The following is a 20,897-nucleotide window of genomic DNA, read 5'->3' as shown; positions in this document are numbered from 1 at the left end:
GATCGCAGCCATTGAATTAAATGCTGCTGGTTTACTAAGGAACTAAAACAAGAACAAATATAATTTCCCAAGGTGACTTTTTATAGTTTTTCTGTCACGTACTTTATTTACCTAACTCAGACATTTTTGCATTTTAGCTTAACTTTGAACATTTTTACATTTTAAAAATCCAAAGGGTTTCGAAGAGTTGAAGATGTGTCCATTTGGCAGTTAATATGATGTGTCTGTGGGTCAAATTTTGCCCATAGTTCTTTTAATCTGTCAGATAATCTGTTACACGAAGTTAATTATGCAAAGAGTAACATAGCTGAGGGCAAATTTGGATTAATAACATCAAAATTTTAAATGTATGAAAATAATTTGAATAAAGTAAGTACCCATTTCTGAAGTATTAAAAATGAGGGAGATGATTTTTTGAAATAGTGCATTATACAAAAATTAGCTTTAATATCTATCTAGTTTATTTAGAATCTATTTTATTTCTATAATTCTATAGTGAAAGAATTTATACTTATGAATAGGAAATTCCAAAAAACTAAACAAGTGAAACCATGTTAGTAGGTTTACTTTAAATAAGTAGCAATGATAAGATACAGAAATTACTGTAATTGTGTTTTATTTACTCTATATGCATATAATGACTTGATCTTTTCTATTTTTAATAATTTGTTAAGAGTGTGAAATGTAATTTTTTCCCACAGGTTTAAATTTCTATCATTATAGTAGATGATGGCCTGTGTACCTGTTTAGGTATAAGTGGCTGATAGTCTGTCAACTTTATAGTCTATTGAAACTAAATATCAATAGACTATAAACATGAGAGAAAGAATTGAATTATAGAAATTTTATTTTAAAAGTTTTAATCATTAAATTTTTTTTAATTTAGTAAAATTTTAAAAGAACCACATTGCAAAAAGGAGGAAAACAGTCATTTCAACTATTGGCACTAAAGTAATTGGATATCCACATTAAAAAAAAAAAAATGAACCTCAATCCCTATTTCATACTGCACACAAATATCAATTCAAGAGGGACCATATGTTTCATTGTAAAAGCTAAAATCATAACGTTTTTAGAGGAAGTCATAAGAGAATAATTTGATAATTTTAGAGGTAGGTGAAAGATTTCTTAGGACACAGTTGTAACCCTAAAATTTATTTTATCCTAAGACTTCATATTATTTAGAAGTTTCTACCCATCAAAAAACCTGTTAAGAGAATAGATGTGTCATAGTTTGATAAAATATTTGCAACACATGAGACAAAGAACTAATAATGTTCAAGATAAAGGAAGAACTACCCCCCCCCAAAAAAGATTGAAGAATAGGCAAGAAATATAGATAGATACTTCACAGTTAACCAAAAAACACTTGAAAAAGTGCTTAATCCCTAGCAATTATAATATGATGATCCTTACTATAGTTTCCTATATTTCTTGCAGTGAGTTCTTAGAAGTTCTTAGGTCACTATGTTTTTATCTCAGGTCAAGTTAAAGACTAATTTTTCCAGCCTGAGGAAAGAAGTAGAAACACAGTTGCAATGCATTGTTGGATTTTATAATTTTTTGGTAGCTCTCTCTGCAGAAGGAAGTGTTGGAAGAAAAGGGTGTTAGATCTTAAAAAGTTAAGATGGTTACATAAAATGTTAAGTAATAGTGCTCTCCCCGGGTCAAGCACAAAAGCCTTTTCAAATGAATGATCAGACATATGCACTAAAAAAAAAAAAAGAAAAGAAAAAAAAATTTTTATGGCTGTGCCTATGTCATATGGAGGTTCCCAGGCCAAGGGTGAATTGGAGCTGCAGCTGCTGGCCTATAACACAGCCACAGCAACACCAAATCTGAGCCACATCTGGGACCCACATGACAGTTAGTGGCAACACCTGATCCTTAAACCACTGAACAAGGCCAGGGATTAACCTGCAGCCTCATTGACACTATGTCAAATTCTTAACCCACTGAGCTACCATGGAAACTCCATATACAGTAAATTTGATAATAGTTTTGTCTCCTATTTGTCTCTGCCCATGGCATGTAAAAGTCTGGGGTCAGGGATCAAAACCAAGACACAGTAGCCGCCTAAGCCACAGCAGTGACTGTCAGAGTTTTAATCCTATACCACCTGGGCACTCCTTTGTCTTTAAGTATTGATTCTGCACGAGAATATTAAAATTCTTGGCCAAAGTACGTGATTTCAGTTTTGGCATTTTAAGTGGAAAGAACACTTTCTGGTCTTATCTCTATATTTGAGAATTTATAAGTGCCATACTTGTACTTGGCTTACAAAACAATTTAAAAAATTATTTTAAAAAATTTAGGAGTTCCTGCTGTGGCTTAGTGGTAATAAACCCAACTAGTATCCATGAGGACACGGGTTCGTGGGTTCATTACCGGCCTTGCTCAGTGGGTTAAAGATCCATCGTTGCCATAAGCTGTGGTGTACATCGCAGACATAGCTCAGATCCTGCCTTGCTGTGCATGTGGTAGGCCAGCAGCTGTAACTCCCATTGGACCCCTAGCCTGGGAATTTCTGCATGCCTAAGGTGTAACCCTAAAAATACAAAAAAAAAAATTTTTTTAATTAAAAATTGAACTTGTCTCACTGACACTGCATTTTTTTTCACCCCTTTGTTTCATTTTGGATAGTTTTTCTTGCTATGTCTTGAAGTTCTCTCTCTCTCTCTTCTCTTATTTCATTGCCTAACCTGGTGTTTAATTCATCCAGTGTATTTCTTATCTCAAAACATTTTCCCTCCATATCAGTTTTTAACATGTTTATAGTCTACTTTTCTTGAACATGTAGAATATGTTTATAATGGCTGATTCATTGTCTTTGTCTACTGTTAGTGTCTGTGTCACTTTGAAACTTGTCTATTGATTGGTTTTTCTTCTTATTTTGGATCATATTTTCTTGCTTGTCTGCATTCCTGAAATCTTTGACTTGATACCAGACACTAAATTTTACCTTGTTGGGTACTAGATATTTTTCTTTCTTTAAATAATTCTGAGCTTGTTCTGGAATGCAGGTAACTTACTTCAAAACCTAGGAGACAGTTTTAATTCTTATGAGGTTTGCTTTTAAGGTACAGAAGCCGTTGATTTAGTGCTAACTTTTCCCCATTAATGAGGAAATACTACTCTTCTGAGTATTTCACCAGTGCCTCCAGGATTACAAAGTTTTCTCACTCTAGCTGGTAGGAACTGGAACTATTCTGATCCCTCTTTGAGTGTTGAGGATCTTTCTCCCTATTCCTTTCTGATGGTTCTCCCCCCTACACTGGGTCATTTCCTCAAATGCATCTACTGATCAGGACTCAGCTGAAGATGTGAAGGTATTCTGCCAGTGTCTAGAGCTCTCTGTCTTTGAAGCTGTCCTTTCCGATACTCTTCTGCGATCTCTAGTTGCTTCACTGGGTGCTCACAGCTCAGGGAGACCACTAGACTCAGTTTAGGGTTTTTTCCCCCAGTGCTGTAAGTTGAAAGTTTCAGCCAGTAAGCTGGAGCAGAGTTCACTTCATAATTTTTCTTAGGACTCGCTGTCCTGTGCTGCCTGTTCAGTATGTGAAAACTGTTTTTTTCTTGTAATTCAGTTTTTTAGTTCTGTAAAAATGCAGGAGTACATCTGCCCCTGGTTAACTTTACCTTGGTTAGAAGTAGAAGGCCCGAGCTTCTGAGTTTTAATTTTTTGCTAGAGACTTTTTGTTCCCCATCAAGTGTCTGTTCAGAGACAGCCTTCCATTCATATATTATTTTAAAAGCCATCACTCAATATCATTTGTCATTAGGGAAATGCTAATTAAAACCATAGTGAGATACTAGGATGTACCCACTGAAATAGCTAAAATTAAAAACTCTTAACACCACTACATGCTGACAAGAATATGAAGCAACTACAACTTTCATACTCTGTAGTACAGCCACACTGGAAATGATAGAACCACTTTATTAAAAGTTCTAGTAGTCTTTTTTTTAAATAAAACTAAAAACATAACTACCCAACAGCCCAGTGATTTTATATTTAAGTTATTACCCAAGAGAAATAAACATTCACAAAAACTACTCGAAAGAATACTCATAGCAGCTTTATTCATATTCCAGCCCCAGACTGGAAAACAGAGCAGGTGTCTGTCAGTGTTTAAAATAGATAAACACATTGGTATATGTATACAGTGGAATACTACTCAGGAGAGTAATGAGTAGTAACACATGCATAGTGACTTCCTTACAAAGTACAGTATGGAAAGGGGGAAAAAAGCTAACTTTACAGTTGAGAAACCTGACAAATAATCACCTTAACCAAGTGGTAAGGGTAATATCAACAATGATTTCATAGTGTATAGCCTTAATATGAAGAGAAGGCATGTTACCTCTGTGGTCTTCCTTCCTAAAATCCCTAACACTAGTCTAACCCTGAGAACATTGCAGAAATCCCAAATGAGGGCCATTCTCCCTGACCAGGATGTCTGAGAACTTTTAAAAATATCAAAACCAAGGAAATTTTGAGAAACTGTAAAAGCCAAGAGGAGACTAAAGAGACACAGCAAACAAATGAAAAGTGGGATCCTAGATAAGATCCTAGAAGAGAAAAAAAAAAAAAAATAGATGAAAGCTGAGGCAATCTGAGCAAATTATAGATGCTAGGTAATAACAGTTTATAGTATTAGTTCATTAGTTGTGATAAATATACCATACTAATTTAAAATGTTAATAATAGGAGCAACTGGATGTGGGGTATACAGAGCTCTCTGTGTTATCTTTGCAGTTGCTCCATAGATCTAAAACTGTTCTAAAATTTAAAAGTTTATTTTTAAATCTGTAAATATCAGACTCCAGGAATGCCAAGTGAATAAGAGCAGAGCTCATAGTTTGCATTTCTAAATGTAAGGAATGATGTAATGTGCTTTTCGTGAAGCTAAATTGATACAATTTAAAGGACCATTATTTATTTTTAGATTGTTTCTAAAGTTTGTCATGTTAAAATATCTTTTGCTTTGATAAGATGCTGATAGTAGATTTGGTCTACTTCTATACTACCACAATAAAAAGTTGAGTAGTTCTTGAAAATAAAAACTCTGAGAGACATAGACTTTACCAGTTCACTTCCTGAAAAACCCTTACAGAAATTTGCTCCTTTTCCTGGATAGAGCCAAAATGTTACAGCTTTGTGGTATTTCTATTAAATCTACCTCTGCGTATTTTTAATTAAAAAGTCTAGAGTTTCTGATACTTTCTGGCACTCATGAGCAAAGAAAATAAAAGCAAGTTCCCACAATCTCATATGGCATCCAGTGGTGAAAGGAAATGCCAGAATCTTCCAAAGTTCAGAATCCAAGAAAAGAAACCTAATCAGTTCTTATTATCAGTAAGGTAAAAAAACAAACAAAAAACCCCCAAAAAACCATGAAGACCCTGGAGAGTATGGTGCCTCAGGGTAATGGATTCAGGTGAGTGGTAGAAATCTCTCCATAATAAAACTCCTAAAAGGTTTGGGTTTTTTTTTTTGAGTGGGGGGAAGGGTTAGGGTGGAGTGAGCTGAGGTTTTTTTTCTTCCTAGATTACAAGAGTTGGAAGTTCCACTGATGAATCTTTTGAGGTTATCTAAAAATAATTTAAACCTCCATCTAAACTACTGTAATGTTTTTTGCCTATGTGGTAACAGTTAAATTGAAAAGCAAGGCAAATTTTCAGGTATTCTCATTAATAGTCATACCTCTGTAAAATAAGTGTATATATTTTAGTGATGTGTATCCTTCATTCAGATATGCATTCATTTGCCCAGCAGATATTTAGCAGTTACTATTTGCCACTCTAATGTGTGATGTGCATATAAATGTTAAGACAGTTTTTGCCTCGAAGTGACTCCTAATTGATGGACATGATTGCCATATAGCATGGTAAGTATTTTATTAAGGATTAATGTCAATTTGATTTTTAGAGAAAACTTAGTGAAGGACAAAAACTGCCTTGAAAGTTGGAGTTTGTGTTGGTGAATGGCTGAATGTTAAGAAAATCATGTTAAGAGTTATCAATATTCTTAATGTTCAGAGCAATCAAGGCAGAAACCTCAAACTTATCAGTTGTAATAATATTGAAAGGAAAAAATATATTCTAGAGTCACAGTTGGGGATAACAATATGAAATACTATTTAAACCACTGTTTTAGAAGTCTGGGAATCTATTAATTTACTTTGAGTAGGCATGCTTATAAGATGATAGGGAAAAAAGTAGGTATTCTATCTCGGAGGCTTTTCCTTTATTTCATTTTTATTTTTATTTATTTATTTGTTTTTTAATTTTTATTTTTTTCCTTTTCTAGGGCCACTTCCCACAGCATATGGAGGTTCCCAGGCTAGGGGTCTAATCGGAGCTGTAGCCACCGGCCTACGCTGCAGCCACAGCAATGTGGATCCGAGCCGCGCATCTGCAACCTACACCGCAGCTCACGGCAACGCTGGATCCTTAACCCACTGAGCAGGGCCAGGGATCGAACCTGAAACCTCATGGTTCCTAGTTGGATTCGTTAACCATTGCACCATGACAAGAACTCCTCATTTTTATTTTTAAATTGAGGTTGTAACTGCTTTGTAACATCATGTAAGTTTCATGTGTACAGCATTGTATTTCAACTTCTGTATACACTATAGCATGAGCACCACCGAATGTTTAGTTTTCATCTGTCACCATACAGTGGACCCTCTTTAGCCATTTCACCCTCCCCTATACACTTTCTACTCTGGTAACCACCACTGTATTCTCTATCTATGTGTTTGTTTTTGTTTTATTTATTTATTTTTATTACTGTCCCACATATGAGTGAATTCATATAGTATGTCTTTCTTTGACTTATTGCACTTTGCCTAATACCCTCATTTTTTCCACCTAATACCCTCATTTTGTCCACCTAATTTTGTCCACGTTGTCGCAAATGGCAACCTAGAAATGGAATAGCTGGATCTTAGGGTAGTCCTATTCTTAATTTATTGAGAAATCTCCATAATGTTTTCCGTAGCGGCTACACCAGTTTACATTCCCACCAGCATTGTATGTAAACTCCCCCTGCCCCCATATCCTCTCCAACATTTCTTGCCTTTTTGATAACAGTACTAACAGGCATGAGGTGATATCTTACTGTGCTTTTGATTTTTATTCTCTGATGATGTTGAACATCTTTTCATGTATGTGTTTGGCCGTCTGTATGTCTTGTCTGAAAAAATGTCTAATCTTTGCTTTTTGTTGTTGAGTTATATGAGATTATTGTGTATTTTGGATATTAAACTCTTACCAGATTTAAATTGAAACTGTCTTCTTTCATTCGGTAGGTTGTCTTTCTACTTTGTTGATGCTGTCTTTGCTGCACAGAACCGTTTAAATTTGATGTAGTCCCATTTGTTTACTTTTGCTTTTGTTTCTCTTGCCTGAGGAGACATATCCAGATAGATATTACTGGGACTGATGTCAAAATGTGAACTGCCTATATTTTCTTGTAATAATTTTCTGGTTTCAGGTATTAACACCATTTTGAGTTAATTTTTGGGTGCGATGTAAGATAGTGGTGAAATTTCATTGTGTTGCATGTGGCTATCCAGTTTTACCATTACCATTTATTGGAAGATGCTATCCCTTCTCTATTGTATTGTTCTTTGCTCATTTGTCCTAAATGAATTGGCCATATATCTGTAGGTTTATTACTGGGTTGTTGATCTCTGTGTCCATTTTTTCTGCCAATACTGGACTGTTTTGAGTACTACAGCATTGTAATATAATTAATTTGAAGTCAGAGAGTATCATACCTCTAGCTTTGTTTTTGTTTGTTTTTTCCTCAGAAGAGGAGTCTTTTATGGTTCCATGTAAATTTGAGGATTTTTGGTTCTGTTTCATGAAAAATATCACTAAATCTCTACCTTTGAAGTGGCTAGTGAAGCACAAAGCAGAAAACACCAAATGTATAAGGCATATATTTGTCCAGAGACAAAGTAGAGGACCCTAGAGGTGTGTGGTTCAGATTAGGGACAGTGGGGAAGGAATGGGTTCTGTCCTACAGAGAGAAGAGGGGCGCTCTGACACCAGAGGAACTCTCTGCTTTCATTGCCAAAGTGATTATCATGTGATGGTCTGAGATGATGACAATTATTTGCTAATAGACAAAATGAAAAAAGTTGTAGCAGCTTGTTTTTCTCTGTCTCTTCTAATATTAACCTTCTCTATGAAATGTGCAGTTGTTTTAAGACGACTGGCTCAAACTCAGACTTTTCCTTGGTGGCACTGTTCTTGAGGTTGGATGGTGTTGAAGTGGCTGGGACATCCAGCTAAGGGGAAGTTGAATTACAGATACATGTCATGCAGGTTTAATGGGGCGTGTTTATGTGGTTTTCTGTCACTTCCAAGTATAGTTATTGCTAGTCATCTAAGTATAGGAGTGGCTTCTGGAACATTCCTAACTCCCACTATGGTGACTCTTTCAGCATCATGTCATGAGATCCTGGGCCAGAGGTGTGTCACCTATTAAAAATATTGTTATTTTTCTGGGTTTTGTGATATTTGGGCTATTTTCAATGTATTAACCATGATTTGATGTGATTTTTCATTCCAAGTAACTATTCACTTTTTAACCTAAGTTTGTATGCATAATTATATATTTTTCTTCAAGAGAGTACCCCAAATTGCTTATGCTTCAGGATCCTCAAAACCTGAATCTGCCCATGTTAAATTCATTTATGGGACTTTTAGCTCATTCTCTTTTCTGCTCCAGTAGTCAATCAAACAATAATTATGTGTCCATCTGCCTGTTGAAGCATAGAAGGACAAGAAGGTAAAATATTATTAGCATTTAGATATACAGATTATCAAAGAGTAACTGCCTGGTTGAAGTTGTGTTTCCACCTGCTTGAGTTTCACTTATGTTTAACCAGTTATTCCAAAACTCTGACTACCAGATAACTTCTTCTTTGTCTAAATACTGAAAGAGGATTAAAGGCACAGGGATGGTTCTAGAGATGCAGATACTTTGTCACCAAGGAGGTGAACAGGTCAGAAGGAGTCTGAATACTTAGAAAACCTCACCCAGCCACATCCCCAGTTATCATTCTTGTAGTAAGAACAGAAGCTGTGGACAAAGGAACCATTCCTCACTGGGGGACCTTTTAAAAATAGCTTTCAGGGACCCTAGAAGTTAGACTGGTTTTTGGGAAGCTGCCTCCAGAGACTACATAGAGAGTAACTATTCAAATAATAATTCTTGGTGTGTCCTGATGGCTTAGCAGGTTAAGAATTGGGCATTATCACTGCTGTGGCTCAGGTTGCTGCTGTGGAGCAGGTTTAGTCCCTGGCCCAGGAATTTCTGCATGTTATGAGTGTCATTAAAAAAGAAAAAAAAAGTGAAAAATAAAATAATAATTCTCTAAGCCTCCTGAGAGGTTTGGCAACTTCCCTAGACTTGATTTTTCTCGGATGAGTGGGAAGACCGTTGAAAAATTTTGCCTGTGGAAGAAGCTGATAGGGTGAACGCAGACTGAATGTATGCCTTTAGATTTAGTTGTGTGAGTTTTGAGGGCTATTTTGTAGCTAAGAATATGTAGGTGAAAGGATATAGGGAAAGAAGGACACTTTGACTCCAATCCTATCTATGCCTCTTCATATGGCCCAGCTTCCTCTTTTGTATCGAGAAGATAACATTTTCCATACAGGGTTGTCAGGACAATAAGATTGAAGTCATCAGTGACTGGCTCATAGAAGATTAGGGCTTCATAATCAGGGGTACATGAATGACCTTGAGAAGGGCAAATGCTCAGCAAACTCCTTAAAATTTCATGCAAATGTTTTTGTGTGTAAACATTTTGAGAAGAAAATAGTTCATAACTTAAGAGATCTGTGATTAAAAATAGGTTAAGAATCATTGAAATAGGAATTCATTTGTTTGAGAATGAGTTGCAAAGAGAAAAGTCTGAAATTCTCTAGAATAATCATCAAAAAGTAAAAGAGTGGGAAGAAGAGTGAGGTTGTAGTGGAAAAAACAAGTTGACATTAATGAAAGTAATTCTGTACTTGCACTGAGTACTTAATACTACTCTTAATTTATAAATACATTTATCTTTCTTTGATGAAAAGAGTACAAAGTATTTATTCTTTTTCATGCTGTGATAACATGGCTGATACATTTTCAATGAAGTAATTTTACAAAGCATTGTAGTGGGAGTTTAAAAATTAAGGACATAGTCCTGGCCCTACAACTTAAAAATTTGAATTTGAGCAAGTCATTTGCCTCAGTTTTCCCAAGTATAAAATAGTAGAGATAAACCACTCTGTAACAAGAGTGTTTAAAATTTAACTAAAGTGAGAATATGTTGAATTCCTTTGAGGGAAGGACCTATTTAAAAATCAAGATGTTATAGCACATTTTTCTTTGAAAATTTAATCTGTTCTTTACACATTTTAACAATAATGATATCTCAAATTCATTTTAATTGTTCATCGAAGAGCTTAAATTATTGGTATCCAACACCTTTAAGTCCTTTGGTATTGATGGTATGACATCATAAATCAGTTTCTTTGCATGTCTGGTGATTTTTACACAGCTTTATCATAACAGTGATATCCTATTGTCAAAGGCCGAAATCTCCATGCCCCAGAGCACATGCACATACACACACACTCATTCATCCATCACCCAGCTAATCCTATGCATCATTACATCCTTAGCATAAAGATCACCTTCTTGGGGCAGGGGGGTGGGTGTCATTCCTTCATTCTCTGCAGTTGAACAGCTTCCTCTCTTGCACTTAAAAATTACTTGTTCAAATATTGTTTCCCCCCGCCCCCCAAGCACTAAGTGGTGAAAACTGAGGTTTTTTTCCTTGCTACTGTATCCTCAGGGCTTAGCGAACAGCCTGATTTATAATAAACCCTTAAAAATATTATTACTGTTAATTATTTTGAAACAATCTTATATTTACATTAAAGTTTCAAGTACAGGAAAAAGTACAACTTTTTTTAATTTGCTGAGCTATTTCATAGTAATTTGCTCACAGAATGCCCCTTCACTCACTAATACTTTAGTGTGTTTCCTTGCCAAAGACATTCTTCTAAATAATAATAACAGTACCCCCATCAAAATTAGGAATTTGATATGATACAATATTGATATGTAAACTTTAGACCACAGCACCCTAAATCGTTTCTTAGCTTCCATGACCTTAACCAGTTTGAGGAGTATATGCCATTTGTTTTATATAAGGACCCTCAGTTTGGATTTGTCTGGTGTTTCCTTATGAGTAAATTGAGGTTATTCAATTTTGGAAGGATTATTAGAAAAGTGGAGTCCTACTTTTTTCATTGTATCCTATCAGTTGCACACAGTAACACACAATTACTGATTATGTTTACTATAATCTCTTAAGGTGGTGTCTGCCACTGTAAAGATGTTTTTATCCGTTGTAATTAATAAGTATTTTGTGGAGAGGAACCTTGAAACAGTGTAAATATCCTGGTCCTCACCAAACTTATAATTCATTACTTAAATCATATGGACTCATTTATTTCTTTTTTTTTTTTTTTTTTTTTTTTTTTGCTTTTTGGGGCCACACCCACAGCATGTGGAGGTTCCCAGGCTAGGGGTCAAATCAGAGCTACTGCTGCTGGCCTACGCCACAGCCACAGCAATGCAGGATCTGAGCCGTGTCTGCAACCTACACCACAACTCTCGGCAACGCCAGAACCTTAATCCACAGAGCAAGGCCAGGGATTGAACCCTCAACCTCATGGTTCCTAGTTGGATTTTTTTCTGCTCTACCACAAAGGGAACACCAACTTTTTTTTTTTGGCTCATGTTTACAAAATGAATAATTATGTTACTGTCATTGCTTGTTTTGATACTCATGTTGTCCAAAATGTTGCCGTGAAAGTTCCTGCAAGCTGGCTTCTTCGACCTTTTGACACATCCCCATTTGAGCTCTTCCTTACTTTCTGGCACAACAGGATAATCCAGACTCATGCCTTCCGTACTCTGGAATCAGTCATTTCTATAAGAAATCCCAGTTTCTTTTAGTGGAGAATGGTATATAGAAATAATGAATTGAGCATTCAACTGTACTTATTGCTTCTGGGTTGTCATTGTTCCCAAACCATCTCAGTGAACAATGGATAGAGTTATGGAATATATAAGTATAAGCACACACACACACACAAACCTACATACATACACCCATGTGCAATTATTTATTTTCACATCCATTGATATATACTGACAATCACGGGAAAGCTCCCTCTGGCCAGCATGGATGCCTCCCTCATTGAGTCTACCTAATACCTTTGTTCAAGAAGACTTCATTGTTCAAGAAGAGGAAGGGATCAAAGATTACTTTTTAAATGTCTGAATAAAGGCTAACTTAAAATGTTACTGACTTCTGTCTCAAGTTTCTCCAATCTCTTGATGTGTTTAATCTCTTTCCAGACTAATCTGCATTTCTCTGGGCATGTGATAGGGAATATTCTGCTTCATCAGAAGAGGAATATAAAAAACAGTCTGTGCTTGATTTCTTCTAAGTTTTTGCATTTGTTTAGCTCAGTGTTTGGGGCAGAAAATGATTTACTATAGGGCTCTCCCCCACATGCCAAGATGCTTGGTATCCCAGACTCCCCTTTACCATTGCCACTGAAGGTCCCCTGCTAAAAAACTTGGGATACCTGAAAAACAGAAGCAGAGAACTCCCACACATTTCCAGTTGTGTCCCAGGAAGGCGACCTTCCCCTAGTTGAGAACCCCTGGAGCTCTTTGCAATTTGTATCATAGCTGTTTACTACTACATTCTCAGGTTCCCAGTAATTCATATGGAAGCCCACTTACATGGAACAGTTTTACTACCTCAGTCTGTTCTACATCAAGTACATTAACCTCATCAAATCAGTGTTCTTTTTTGATCAATAAAAATTACATGCTTTGGGGTTGGTGAATGTCGCCTATTGATTTTTTCAGGAGTTTGGTGGCCCAAGTTGCAAAGCTGCTTTGGAAAGAAGTTTTCTTCTGATACTGAAATGTCCCTTAAATTAATTGAAATATGTTAAGCCATAAATAGAAAGCTGTCTGAAGCAACAGAGTTATCAATGTTTAAATTAAGGCCTCAATACCATATGTAAAAAGTATGTTATTGGTTTGTTAGCTATATATTTTCATAGCTATGGTAGATTGCTTGAGTTTGAGCAAGTCAACTTCTTATTAAGAGTCAGTGAGGAGTTCCAATTGTGGAGCAGTGGAAATGAATCCGACTAGTATCCTGAGAATGTGGGTTCAATCCCTGGCCTTGTGCAGTGGGTTAAGGATCCAGCATTACTCTGAGCCATGGTATAGGTCTCAGATGTGGCAATGGATCTGGTGTTGCTGTGGCTGTGGCGTAAGCTGCAGCTCCAGTTCATCCCCTGGGCTGGGAACTTCCATATGCCACACATGTGGCCTTAGGGGAAAAAAAAAAAAGTGTGACACTTAGTAGATTTGTGAGTAGAGAAGGATTGAGCATCCTTTTTCCTGGGTGGCCCAAACCTGTCATACCTACTGATGTGCTAAAGTCTCTTTCCCACATTTCCTCCAGCTCCACAGGCTGTTGGAACAAGTCCATTCCTCTTTCCCATCACCAGTGTGTACAGTAGCCAACCTGCACTGGGAAGAAGCCAGAGCCTTCTACTAGAGGTCTGTTCTTTTCCCCCTGTCTTCGTTTATCTGGGCTACTCTAACAATGCCATAGGCTGGGTGACTTTATAAACAACAGAGATGTATTTCTTAGAGTTCTGGAGCCTAGTAGTCTGAGATCAGGGTGCCCACATGGCCAGGTTCTGATGAGAGCCTATTGTGTTGCAAACAGCTGTCTTTGAGCTTTGTCCCAGGGGAAAAAAGGACAAGAGAGCTCTCTGGGGTGTTTTTATAGGGGCACTAATCCCCCTGATGACCCCCTCCCAAAGGCCCACCTCCTAATACTGTCACATTGTGGGTTAGGATTTCTACATGAATTGGAGGAAGGACATATTTTAGCCCATTGCACACTGGGACTCAAACAAATGGAAGCTTGTTTGTGTTTTGCCCTTCGGAATTTGATCTCTTGGTTTAGATGAGAAAAAAAATCTCCTAGTTTCACCAAGTATACATATACAGGAAGGCGAAGTAAGGTTCAACCCATGCTATGTTTGGAAGAAAAAAAGAATGACCTTGAGAGTAAGCTCTGTATGTATATGGTATATGATTTTAAAAATTAGTGGGGTGCATCTGCTCTGTTTTCAGTAGAACCCATGGCAGAGGTGCTTACTGCTTCCCAAATATGTAAGCGGTCTCCCATACTTCCCAACTCTTGCTATTTGGCGGGGCCATGTGACTAGTTCTGCCAACTAGGGTAAGCTGGAGCAATGAGCAGAAGTGACATGAATCGCCACAACCTCATATTTGTAAGGATATATATATATATATATATATATATATATATATTTTATGCATGCTTCCAAGTGAACTAAATTTGGGTTGTGCTAAAACTGGGCATAGAATGTTTCTAAGATAATTTCCAGCTGTCCTTGGAAATGGAAGACATTACACTACTCTGGTGCAACACCCTCACTTAGAAACTAATGTGGTTTTATTTGGTGTGGTTCTGAACAAGTTTGAACCAGGGCTGATACAGTCCATTAGCTAGAAGGGCCTAATCTGAAGGGGATCAATTCAATAATTTAAAGACAAAAGTAAACTGGGAAATTATATCAACTTGACAGTTTTTGTGCTCCAGTTGGAAGTTTAAGCCATAGGAGATTTGATTTAACTCAAAAATAAACTCACACTATAAAATGCATTATCTGTTTCCTTTGCCATACCTCCTCTTACTTTCCCTGACAACATGGAGCATGTTATTTCAAGGATATTCCCAGAGACATGCATCACCAATGTTCTTTGTACCTGTGAATGGCCTCTTTCTGTTCACTTAGGATCTTGGACAGATGTAGCACACACATCCACACACACACACCCACTCCTTAGGAGGTCTTAACCTAAAATCAAGTATTTCTTCACCTGGGAAATTTTTAGGATTTTGATTACTTGGTGCTGTTGAAAAGTGGAGATTTTGTATGTTGTGTCCTTATGACCATATTTTTTTTTTTTTTTTGCACTTGAACAACATAAACAAGGAGGAAAAAACACAGAACAATTTCATACCTAAAATTGAAGGAGTTGATTACTGTCATTTTGATGATGTGCCTTTTATATGTTTGCAATGGTTAAGAAAGACTTTATGGTTTGGAGCATGAGCACTTTAAAGTGATTCAAAATTATTGAAGAGCTACAAATTTTATAAAGTGCTTCAATTTGTTACTGACTTCAGCTGCAGTGGAACGATTCAGCAGAGCTTTTAGTACCATGCACAGCCTGCAAATGCTCTCATAATCTTCCCAGGTGTCGTTCCTTTACACGTGGGGGCTCTGAATGTCCCTGCCCAGAGATACTTCCTTGCTCACAGCAGCAGAGCTTCTATTTTGGAGACCTGCGTGCCACAAAAGAAGCACCCACACATGGGTGTAATTTGGGCAAGGCTGCAAACTCCATAGCAGCCTTCTGTTGTTTGGATTTGCCAGAATTACAAACTACTGGTCTAAAAAACTTTTGGACTACTGGTATCAGAAAGGACATAGGCATTGCAGGGTGGAAAATAAGTGGGAGAAGAGTAGGCAAGGTGGCTTAGACACTGAAAAATGAGAAGGTGCCTATTAGTCCCTTTGAGACACATGAAGATTAATATTTAAGGAGTTGGTGCTTTTGAGAGAGTCCATAATTTTGTAAAAGCAAGTTTCATTTTTCTGCTTTGTCATGAGCTTGCACTATTTTGCACTTTGATTTACATGTTTTAGAGCAACAGTAAGCCCTGCTTGTGTACAATAAGGCATCATCTTTGAAATTTAAAATGACCAGGCGGTTTAGATATTGACTTGTCATGTGAAGTTCCACTAAAGCACATGTATAATTCTGCCTTTTAAAATGGATTTATGAAGCTGAGATGTCCTGAATAGTACATGACTTTTCCATGTGATGGCTGCAAATGGCACAACATTTCATTTTTTTAGAACTAGAGTTGTAGAACTTAACTAGTTCATTAAGGTGAAGGTAATCTTAAATCTGGACAAAGCTAAATGCATAGAAATCAGTTTAAAGGAATAATAATTCAGCAGTGGGTGGGAGGGTTGGCCTTTAGTAGGCTCTCTCATATGTGTGTATTTGGCAACATGAAGATCGTGTGAAAAACCTTGGTCCATGTGGTACCTTACCAGGTGATTCTTGCCAGAGCTGGGATTAGAGTCCACATTTGCAAGACTCTTACATCATCAATATGCTTCTTACCGCTATGCTGTTGATCATTCATTCTATTTAAAAGCATGACATACCCCTTTTAGAAGAGGATTGCACCTGTCAGAATGTAACTTTTAAATAATTTTTTAAAAACAATTGTGGCTTTTATGTATAAGAAATGGAGTACTTGCATTGAAATTTATTAGTACAGTTAATTTGAGTGAGCATCACTCCCAAATTTAAAGGTGCTAAGCATTTCTCCCCACCTGTCTTGGTGGAATTTCCAGTGAATACTTCAGTGAATGCCTCTTTGATCATGTAAAATATGAAGCAAGAGTGCCTTCTGACAAGGTCCAAGACTTCTGAGCCACACCATGGTAAGGCAGAGTGAAATTCCTTATCCTTTCTCAAGGACAAGCGTGGGAGGTTTTATTTTCCTGCAAAGTTCTAATCTTAAAATGATATCAACCTTCCCAATCCCCTCCTTCTGCTTTCCTTCTTCTCTCCTTAAATGAACTTCTACATATAACAAACTTAGAGTGCGTAACTATTATTACTATTGTATCATTTGTTTTCTTATTTCCTCCCCTTCCTTCTTCCTTCTTTACATTCTTTTCTTTAAATAGTCATGTGTATTACTGTCTTTTTGAGATGCTCTCTTTTGTGTTTTGTTTTTGTTTGTTTGTTTGTTTGTTTGCTTTTTAGGGCCACTCCTGGGGCATATGGAGGTTCCCAGGCTAGGGGTTGAATCAGAGCTAAAGCAATGCTGGATCCAAGTTGTGTCTGTGATCTGCACCACAGCTCATGGCCATGCTGAATCCTTAACCCACTGAGCTTTGCTGTGGCTATGGCATAGGCTGGAGGCTACAGCTCCGATTAGACCCCTAGCCATATGCCAAGGGAGTGGCCCTAGAAAAGGCAAAATGACAAAAAAAAAAAAAAAAAAAAATGCTGTTGCAAGTGTGTGCACCCACTTACCTGGCGAATGTCACAGTCTGTCCCCAGCAGTGCTCAGTTGGGGGATTTTAGCCTGATTCATTTTAGTTCTGCCTGAACCACCTTGGGGGGTTTTTGTTTGTTTGTTGTCTTTTTAGGCTGCACCCATGACATGTGGAAGTTCCCAGGCTACACAGGTCCAATCAGAGCTGCAGCTGCCCATGTATACCACAGTGACAGCAACATTGGATCCAAGCCTCGTCTGCAGCCTACACCACAGCTCATGGCAACACTGAATCCTTAACTCACTGAACAAGGCCAGGGATCAAACCTGGGTCCTCATGAATCCTAGTCGGATTTGTTACCACTGAGCCACAGTGGGAACGCCAACCACTTTGTGTTTTATTTAGTTGAAGTGCAAACACCTGGTTCTTTGTAAACATAACATTAAACTATCCAGACATTTTGTTTTCAGTAAGAAAATTTAAGAGCTACAAATTAAAAGTGCCGCAATGTAGTAAAATAATCAGGAATGAGATACTTGCCCTTCTTTCCTAAGTAGACAAATAACCATAAGTAAGGGACATTTGCATATTGAATTTGTAGTAGTATATTTTAATATTCAGCTCTGAAGCCAAGCAGATACAGTATGAAGCTCTTTAACCTTGCCTGAAGAATGTGGTTTTATATACCAAGATGATTATGTCTAAATGTCTATGCAATAACTTTGATCTAAGAAAAGCTGATCTGCCTTCACTGCTTCTTTATGAAACTGTTACTTTTGAATTCTGTAAGTCGGGCTTTTGTTTTTTAAGTTAAATATGTTAATTGAATACAAACATTTTATAAGCTGGATATTATTTTGACTTAAACCCTTTAGTCCATGTAAAGCTCTTCTCTTCTCATTTATACCTATCAAAATCCTATTCCTCATTTTCTGTTTGATACTGTAATCATCCTGGCTTAAAACAATCTTTCCCCTCTTTGAACGCCTATTATTGCACTTGCTCAGATGACCCCTATAACATTTACCCCACACTGCAGACTGTTATTCCTAATACATCTTAATACATCTAATTTCCCAAACCTGATTGTCAGTGTTAGAACCTTGTTTGGACACATAGTTCATTCAGCATTTACTTGGTGTGTGTTTATCAACTGACCACATTGTGTAAAAGCTATGCTAGGCAGCAGAGTTCTAGTGGTGAAAAATAGATGTGACCACCAGCCCCTGTGAAGCTGATCTATAACGTGAAGGAAGGTTAAAGAATGTATATCACTTGCACTGTAAGTCAGATGTCATGACCATCATGGTATTGAAGATATTTTTGAGGAAGGATCTGATATTCTGTGTTTGTTGCTAAGCAAACTTACGTCTCTCTAGAAATGGACTGCCAGCTCTTGGTATGTATGCGTTTGCTGCAAGTAGGATTTTCTAGTTTCTTCAAGTAGCTTTTGGAAGGATATACACTATAAATAAATTTCAGTAAATCCAACATTGTCTTTTCTAGGCTTTTAACATTAGCATAGGACCCCCCAGAAATAGACATTTCATTTCCATTTCATATTATGAAGCATAAGTTTGAAAAGGAGTTATGTTTGGTTATTAAAATCCTCAAAGATTGTATCGTATAACTTTCTTGCCAATGTATACTATATATTAAATTCAGGTTCATAATTAATTACAAACTGCCAATAAAAAGCAATAAATTAATTGTAGTATCAAATAAGTATAAACAATGTAAAAAGACTTAAATTTTAAAAAATTAAAGTTCTGGTTCAATATGACAATCTGATCCTCCTAAAACGTTGATTAACTATAGGAAACCATCTTTAAAAGTATGAAACAAAGAACTTAAGAATCTAACAACAAAAGAGAGATTTTTTTTTTTTTTTAAAGTTCTAGAAGTTGAAAAATAGATGGAGGAGTGGCAACTGATATACCAGGGAAGAAGCAACCACTGCCTGGAATATATGCAGAGGTGGCTTCAGCCAAAGAGTGGTCCTGTCTGCCCTGTGGAACCTTAGAAGGCTCTGAACTCAGAAATTGCAGGTGTGAGGTAAGATGGGAGTGGGGTATGTGATGAAAAACAAGCACTTAATTGGTTATATATGTTACCATCAAAGCCCCCACCACCCATGCATAGAATATAGGAAATTGTACCATTTCTGAGACAAATACAATGAAGGCCTTCTCAGGAGAACTTGCCAGATGGCTTTAGGGAAGCTGGTGCAGGCAGTGACACACTATACAAAGCTTTGAATTATACCAAGTGTGTGTTCTTCAATAAAATGGCCAGCTTCAGAGTTCCCATCACAGCTCAGGGGAAACGAATCTGAGTAGCATCTGTGAGGATGCAGATTCAATCCCTGGCTTCACTCAGTGGATTAAGGATCTGAAATTTCTGTGAGCTGTTGTGTAGGTCGCAGACATGGCTCAGATCCTGTGTTGCTGTGGCTATGGTGCAGGCTAGCAGCTACAGCTCAGATTCAGCTCTTAGCCTGGGAACCTCTACATGCCACATGTGTGGCTCTAAAAAGACCAAAAAAAAAAAAAAAAAAAAGTAGCCATCTTCCCAGTCACATTTCATTTATTGAACTGCCAGTAAGTAGGATCCTCCCTGTGTTCAGAGAGCTACTTCTCAGCCATTTTACTATTTTCTAGTTATAAACCGAAACATGTATCTCTAATCTTTTTTTTCTTTTTTTAGGGCCTCACTCGGCATATGGGAGTTCCCAAGCCAGAGGGTCAAATTGGAGCTATAGCTGCTGGCCTACACCACAGCCATGGCAATGTCTCTAATTGTTTGAGAAAAATCAGCAATATGAGTGAAAAGGGCCAAGAAAACCAGTTATAAGAAAATAGAAACAGTGAGATGGCAACTTTCTGAAGGAAACATAATTCTGGAAGAATAGGAACAAAAAAAAATTCTTGAAAATTCTAATTCATACCAGAGAAAGATTAGAAAACATAATGCATGCATAAAATAAGAACAGGATGGTATAAAAAAAGAATAGGATGCTAAGAAAAAGAATTTATAGATTCAGTATGTGCTCTTGTGCTATTTAAAAATGTGATTATAAGACTAAAAAACCCAACTGGTTGAAAAATAAAATTAAGTAAATTTAATAGAAAGTAAAACAAGTGGAAAAATAAATGGAACTGCAAGGGAGGAAGGATTAATCTCAAGGATCTTCTCGCAACAAATAGAAATTTCAGAAACAGGAAAAAGACAACTAAAGATAGGAGCTGGAATTGAAGGCCATGAAAAATTAGCACAAAAGTATCCGTTGAATGTTCAGAACAATGAATAAATGCAAACTCACATTTAACACATTATTTAAATTTATTGAACACTAAAGATAAAGGGAAGACTCTAGAAGTTTCCAGAAGGGAAAAAAGCTTGAAGTTTTACAGAGGAATGAGAATCAGATTGAATCAATCTTCACATCAGCCATAGCAAAACACAATGAATCAATGTCTTAAAATATCTTAAAATTCCTGAGGGAAAATATTTTAAACCTAGAATTTCACACTCAGCCAAATTATCATTAGAGTATGAAAACTGAATAAGAACATTTTTAGACAAGAAAGAACCCAGAAAAAAATGTTTCCTACATGATCAACCTTACTGAGCAAAATGAAGAGAGGTAGAAGGAG

Source organism: Sus scrofa, chromosome 2 (genome assembly GCF_000003025.6).
Source record: "Sus scrofa isolate TJ Tabasco breed Duroc chromosome 2, Sscrofa11.1, whole genome shotgun sequence".
Taxonomy (NCBI): Eukaryota; Metazoa; Chordata; class Mammalia; order Artiodactyla; family Suidae; genus Sus; species Sus scrofa.
The sequence above is the reverse complement of the archived record's forward strand: the minus strand, read 5'-3'. Positions refer to the sequence as shown.